Genomic DNA, 7564 nt, shown 5'->3' with positions numbered 1-7564 from the left:
ACGTATGGGGAAGAGTCCGCTGGTAAGGCACGCTGGCCTAGAGCGTGAATAATTTGAGGGCGTTTAGCACCTTGTAGGTGTAAGAGTATGCTAATCGCCATCGCTAAAAGTTACAAAACTTTTCCATGTTAATTAGTAGTCCTGGCTCTGTCACGGACGTAATGTAGGGACTGAGAAAGAACAACGTACTAAAGATTAAGTGATATCCAATCACTTGATGTGTATGTCATCGATTCCTGAGAAAGAGCGATCGAAAATCACTTCGAGTCAGTGAGGGATCATCGCTGGAGATCAGCGGTGGAATAGAACCGGCGTGGCTGTGAACAAGAGACTGAACCTAATTACGAAAGCGTTTAAACCCCAGCGGAGGCAGTGCCCGAGCAAACCCAGCAATACCCGGTTGATTAGGCGTTTGTGAGGTGGGGGGGAGGAGGGGTGTAATCGGTCGACAGCGGTGGCGGGGGAAAGAGCGGGAAGGACCACTCACTACTTTACGGCTGCCAAATGCTCACCTTCTTTCTCAACAGTGAACCTCGGTGCTTAATCGAATTTTATTGCTTCTCTGGGATGTTTGAGATGGACGAGGGGTAATGTAATGTTCGGTGGGTTGATGTGAGAGAGCGTCAAGATAGGTTGTGGGGGAATGGCAGCGGCGACAAATCAAACAAAAGTATGGCTAAGGAGGGCAGCCAGCCAGTCACTCAGAGCACACACGTCGCCACCGTACGATAACTTGTTTCTCACGCCACACTCACAACAATTTATCGATTATAAACTTTCCTTTCCCTTGTTTGCCGGCTAAATACAAATGGCTGCACTACCGAATTCCTTTATATCCTTCAGGTAGTATGAATAATGTAAATCGCACTCTGATATGCAAGGAAATAGGGTTGGTTAGCGGTGATTATCGTAGGCAAGGTGGGTGCAGCTGGTGGCCACGGAGGGAGCCGACCAGCAGAGAGACGGTCCGCCGGGTCCTGGTGTCACACTCAGCGCCCAGGCATGACGATTACTTTATTTCCCATCTTCGACCACGGCTCCCACTCACGCCATATAACGAAATGTAAGATACGGGACCTCATGATGTATATACATAGTGTGGTTGGTTCGTTAAAAGGACGTGCAGCGCGAGCGGGAGGGGGATGTTTATTGTTAAATTTTCGCGCATCAGTCACCAGGGCGCCTCGCGACCCGCCAACCTTACTCACCCGTCGCTGGTGATCGCTCGGTACCACACAAGGGGATCAAGATTCGCCCTCCTGTGCCATTTATTGTAATCATAATTTGCATACACCTCTCTATATAAAACAATGATAGTCTTACTCATTATGCACAAAATCTGAAGCTCCTCCACAGACCGAATTAGGCAGTCGTGTATATATGGGGGAAATAAAAAGATTCAAACTGCGCGGGCTGAGGCCGGCAGCTGGGGAGCGGCTGCGGCGAGCGTCTGCGCGGAATAATAGCCGCTCCCTCCAAACTTTGACAACAAGACGTGCCACTTGTTCAGTCTGTGGTGAACTTGGAGAGTGTTAGCACCGGCCGTTATGATGTGGGCCGCAAGTGCCAGTGAAATGGGTTATGATGAGTTTACCAGAAAGGTATAAGAGAAGTTGGGTGTACAGTGAGGAGAGGAGTGTGAAATAGATAGATAGTGAAAAAGGAGTGTGATTAGAAGGCCCAGAAAGCCCATTTTGTGAGTAAAACCTCTCGCCAGTCTTCGATCTCCTCTCTAGCCCCAACCATCATCACTGTTGAATCACGTGTTAGTGTTGATGTGGAATGATTTGAGAGAATTTGCACACAGAGCGATTAACCACAGTTGTGAGTGTTAAACGAGGCTCATTAATCTTGGAGAACCTGTGCATTAACGGTGTGAAAGCCAATGGGTAAGTGTTTTAACGTTACCTGTGCTAATGTATTGTCTATGAGTTGCTTCAGAGTGTCTACCCTTCTTGTCATCCGATTGTATCTTTATCTCTTCCCATTAGGATGCTGTTTGGGACGGTTTAATGCTCGAGAAAGGAAGATCCGGAGGAGTTCTATAAGCATGTCCCATCTTGAATGTTAATGGTGGCCATGTAAGGTTATGTCCCAGAAGCATTGTAGGTGGTACCGTGGACTGCATGACAAGATTGTAGGTGATGATCAATACAGTCTTGGTGCACAATGCAACACAACATTTTGTTTCAAGACTGAAGAACATTATGTTGTAGTAGTTTTGTGTTGGATGAAAATATAAGAGCTTGTCATGGCCTGCATGTTTTTTTTTTTCTTCAAGGGTAGAATTTACCATTCCATGGAGCATTTCCTCATCATTAAATCTAATACATAACTTCTGTTGGTAATCATGGATTGTGATAAGGTTCATGAATCAGACAGTTATTGACAGTCCTCATCTTTAGACATTTTCGTGGTGCATGTGGTGGCCAGCATGGCTAGATCACTTGCACTCTAAGACTGTAAACTTCAGGTAAACTCAATGATACTGATTAAATGTGAATATAAAGAGGGGGGAAATGATTCACTGCTTCTCACACTCACGTGCTGCAAAGTGCTCTAGTTTTGGAGTGATTAGTTACTTAACAGCATAAGTGGCTCCTGTTGTGATGTACACTGCTGAGATGGCCCCAGCCTAAGTTAGTACAACCTTAGTCTTGGGGTTCGTTTCAGCAAGGAACAAAGATACCTCTTTCTTCCGGTGTCTCAGTGTTTCCGTAGATCTTGGGATAAGAGGACTCATAGTGTGTATATTGTACAGTGGAAGATCGGCATTGCATGATGCTTTTACGTGGAATAAGTTGTTATTTATTTAATGAAATGTCTTTTTGGAAATAATCTGGTATTTGTATGTATATAGGGATTGACATGATCATGATTGAAATAACGCAAGGATTAGATGCGGTAGGTTAGGTTAGTACCATTATCAGTGTGCATTATGTGATGACCCTGGACAATAATTTAATAAGCAAGTTTTGGACGAGTTGTAAACAAGTGATTGTTTACAGTAGGGTCGGGGGACATATGGAGCAGTGGGAGGAACGTGCCAGTGACACATGTTTTTCTTTAGCTGGTGACAGTTCAGCTAACAGACAATATTGCTGTGTGTCAAGACATACCCCTGAAGTGGTTATCTCTCTCATCACAGTGACGGAGGTGTGAGGTACGGGCTCTGTGGCAACTGGTTTTGATAGCTCAGGGTAGGAAAAAAAAAAAGTTTAATACAGCCATGATGAACGAGTCCTCCAGTGGTACGGGAGTCAAACCGGTTCGAGTCACTACGTGGGGAGTTTTGAATGTATGGAGGCACCGGGCACGACCAGTTGCAGTCACACCTCGCCCCTTAAAGACTCGGGAAAACAAGAACGGCCTCTGAGAACGGTGTTGTTCCCTCCTGGTATGACGTCTTCGTTAGCGTTTTACGGCACATGACGTAATGCTCTGGTGTACATTGTGTGGTCTTGGCTTTTCTTTAGGGTGATGGGCTTAACTTGGGGGAAGGGTGTGGAATAGTTTTGTGCGATTTGCATATTCGCCTGCAAATCGTAGATGACTTGAATGTTTGAAGATTAGTTAAACACTGGCATTTGATTTTTTTTTTTTTTTTAACTCTGGGAGAACTTTTAGGCTAAGTCAGTAATTGATGTCTACATGGTCTATCTGCTTTAAACGTGTATAAAGCAAAATAATAGTTTACAATATTCTTGTCAAATGTTACTTTTGTGGAGACTGCTGATTGGTAGATTGACGAATGCAGTTTGACTTTAAGGGGGCGATAAGAAAAATTTTGAGACATTTTGTAGAATATGAGGATAGAATTCAATTATGAGTGATGGATAGAATTCAATTATGAGTGATGGAGGTGTATAGAAGGGCTCGGGTGATGGTAGAAATGTGAGGGTGGTGGGGAGAGCTACTGCTGCTGCTGCTGTTGGCTGATTCATAGTGTTGGCTGACCTTCGGTCGGTCGCTGTTGATGGTTGTCATGACTGGGGATAATAACGCGGGCTCCTGCCACTTGCTCCGGCCTGCCAGCCAGCCCTCACACCGAGCACTCACCCTCTGCTTGGGCTCGGTCGGCTCTGCTGCTGCTGTGTCATGGACTGTCACCAGGAAAACAGCTTGGAATCACGCGTGATCTTGTCACTTCCGAGTCATTTAACCCAAAACTTTTTAGAAAATTTCGCGTGCTAACATCATCAACGTTGGTAAGGTAAGTCATTGATTTCCTTTGAAAAAACGTTAGTGTATTGATTATTTTTATTAATGGTTTTAGATACACTGAAGGCATCGAGCTGTAGTTTGACTTGCCCATTGATGGCTTGTGTCAGGCTGCAGTGAGGCGGCAAGTTTCTGTCTTTTTCGTGAGTCGTGCAACAGACGCTCTTAAAGTCGAGGGTGGTGAGTAGGGGTTTGGAGGAGGGGGGTGGGGAGTCGTAGTTCAGTAATCTGTATTCAGACTACAGAGTGGCTGCCGTGTGTGTATGTGGCCAGAATGTCTGAGTCGTGCGTGCATGTGTGTGTGTGTGTGTGTGTGTGTGTGTGTGTGTGACGGTTTTGGCTCTGTCAGAGGCGAGCAAGGCCATCGTCGTCTCCGTAGCTTGCAAGTGACACGCAACTTCTTCAACATTTGGATGGTGGTTGAGTCTCTCTCTCTCTCTCTCTCTCTCTCTCTCTCTCTCTCTCTCTCTCTCTCTATCTATCTATCTATCTATCTATCTCTCTCTCTCTCCTGTTGCCCTCAAGTTGATGTACGGTTCTGATACCTGCCGGAACATTGCTGTCATCATTTTCATAAGTGTGTAAGATAAAGAGTAAAAAGCTAAGCATATGTGGGTTATTTGAGGTCACAGCTACATATGTGTCACGGATGAGTTTTATTGTAATGTCGAGGCAACTTTGTTAACGTTCCGTCGTCATTTGAGGTATATAGCGCTGCACAGCTGGGGATATTAAGTAATCACTGGTAGCTACCATGATATAGAGTTGCCTGTATGATACCTGCACGTATTTCACAGATGTTTTCGAGACGTTACTTGTGGAGAAAACAGTCATGGGGTAGGCGAGCCATCATCGCCCAGGTCAAGCGGGATCGATGGCACTTCCAGTGGGACTTGATGGCACATAGCGAACAACACTTGACAGGTGGAAGGCTTTGACAACGCTGGGTCAACTGGCCGGCCCGTCTTGTGACATATGGTGAGTCAGTGTCTCCATTGGCTGTGTGGTGTTGCGGGAGAGAGTTTTACATTCGTGTGTGTGTGTGTGTGTGTGTGTGTGTGTTACTTTTGGGGATGCGTTTGCTGTTTCTTGATGTCTTAGTGTATGCCAATGTACCTTTCTTTGATATGGCTACTTGGTATGACACGAGCAAAAACATGGTCTGATCACGGTCATCGCATTTAGTAAGAAAATAAGAGTACAAGAAAAAGATAAGATAAAATCAGTTATAGCGCCTTAGAGGTTGTGGAGACCTGACCTTTTAAAGGTGGAAAGGTTATAGATAGAAGGAAAGAAACGAAAGCAGGAAGAGAATTCCACAGCCTCGCTGATAGAGGAAAGAAAGAAAGGCATCATAACGGTCAAGCCTCGTATGGTTGGTCGCGCCACTCATAATCTGTGAGAAGCAGCAGACAGGCGCGTGCCACGGGTCCAAACGTATGTGGAGGAGAGACACGCTCACGAGAGCAGTGACCGAAGGAGTACCTGTGGAAGGAGGAGAGGGGCGGCAGCATCACGTCGGAAGGGGTGGGATGGCAGAAGAGAGGTGGTGGTAGGAGAGTTGATGAAGACGCAAGGCTGTGTATTCCGCTATGACTGGTGGGAAAGGTGGAAGAGGAACCAGCCTCCGATATGCGAAAAGCACTTCTTACCGAGGGAATTTAAAGCTCCTGTAGATTGGAGTAGCTGTTCACAGGAGAAGTGGTTAACGACTTGCCCAACCAAGCTTTAGGGAGGCAGACACTCGTGTGATATTGATTGTATTGACTTTCCAGTACAGAGAGGAGGATTCGGTCGTGCCCAACGTGTTTTTGGCATTACAGGGTTGAACTTTGGTGTATTGAGACATAACATTGGGAAATACTATCACAGGACTACCATACATGCCCAGCCTTTACATATTGTTTTTCGACGAGTTTGTTTATACGAGTGACACATTGTGAGTGTGTGTGTGTGTGTGTGTGAGTACGAGTGATACAGTTTGTGAGTGTGTGAATACAAGTGAGAGACGGTCATGCCATCCTAGTGCTGATGTTTTGTTCATGAAGTAGGGGTGTGTTGCCCTAAATTGACTTGATTATAGCTTGTAGATGTTAGGGTGTGCAGGTGGGCTGTAGACGTAACAGGTAGGTACATGGGAAGACAGATAACAGAAGACGTTAGTGGTCTGTGACGAGGCTGTCTTCTTGAGAGCAGAATATGGAAAAGGCAGATAGCAGAAGACCTGGTGGTCGATGACGAGGTTATCTAGTGGAGGACAGTACACGAGAAGGTCAGATAACAAGACCTGATGGTCTCTGACGAGGTGAGTTATCTGCTGGAAGACATATTCTCCTGACCTTTGAACTCGATAGGTAGGTTTCAGGCCTTAATGCCGGGCGTGCATGGTGGTCGGACCTTGTTTTAGGGGATGTGAGTGTGGTGTGCAGTCGCGTGGCATTTGCTTGCGTTTGGGAGGGGGGGGGGGAGTGAGGTAATGGTGGTGGTGGTGACGTGGTGTTGGTGGTGGTTGATAGAGAGAGAGAGGAGGGAGGCGATGCGGTGGTGGTAGTCTGTGCTTATACTGGGGGAAGTGAGTTGGTGGCTCGGGAGAAGCGATGCATCACTCTGGGAAGTGTGCGTGACAGGATGTGGTCCAGCAGGAGAGAGAGAGAGAGAGGTTTTGGGAGTTGCAGTCGCTGGCCATCTTTGACAAAGTAAACGATACAACCTACAACAACAACCACTACAATTGGTTTTCATCCACAGCTGGGGTATAAATGACGGTGGACGCTGGTGGGGTGGTCGTGGACGGGTCCACTGTGGCAGATTGACGCGTTATGGCACATTTAAGAAGACAGACGGACACACATACGTGTGTGTGTGTTTACATATGTGCGTTCGCTTATATTTTTCTTGTGTGTATATGTATATATGTGCCTGCGCGCGAGAGCACACACACAAACACACACACACACACACACACACACACACACACACACACACACATGCATGCATGTAAGAGTGAGTGAAACTTTGGCGGTACACAATTGGCTGGTGTGTGAGTTGTCTAGCGGCTGGTGTAATGTGACCTGGCCTGGGGGAGGTGGGGGGAGATACTCGGCCAGCGGGGAGGGGAAGCGGTGAGGGGTAGGCGGGTTGGGAGGTGACTGTGGCGAGGGAGGTAGAGGGTGAGGGTTGGGTAGTGGTGGCGGTGGTGGATAGGTGAGAGAGTAGGAGGTTGGTGGTAGTGGGGGGAGATAAGGGTGGTTGTGGGGTGGAGAGGGGTTTTAGTTGTGGCGTTGGGCAGGGAGGGAGGGAGGGAGAGTGGTAGTGATATTTTAGTGGTGGAGAGAGAGAGAGA

The 7564-nt window shown here is 46.9% G+C and overlaps 1 long non-coding RNA gene across 1 annotated transcript; it reads left to right on the top strand.

Moving 5' to 3' along the window:
• Positions 1-1074: 1074 nt before the first annotated feature.
• On the top strand, positions 1075-2259 carry LOC139747048 (uncharacterized). Its single transcript, XR_011712301.1, has 2 exons — positions 1075-1889; positions 1992-2259. It is a non-coding gene; the product is annotated as an uncharacterized lncRNA (long non-coding RNA).
• Positions 2260-7564: the final 5305 nt, after the last annotated feature.

The sequence above is a fragment of the Panulirus ornatus genome, chromosome 67 (genome assembly GCF_036320965.1).
Source record: "Panulirus ornatus isolate Po-2019 chromosome 67, ASM3632096v1, whole genome shotgun sequence".
Lineage (NCBI taxonomy): Eukaryota > Metazoa > Arthropoda > Malacostraca > Decapoda > Palinuridae > Panulirus > Panulirus ornatus.
This window is presented reverse-complemented; position numbering and strand designations above follow the sequence as displayed.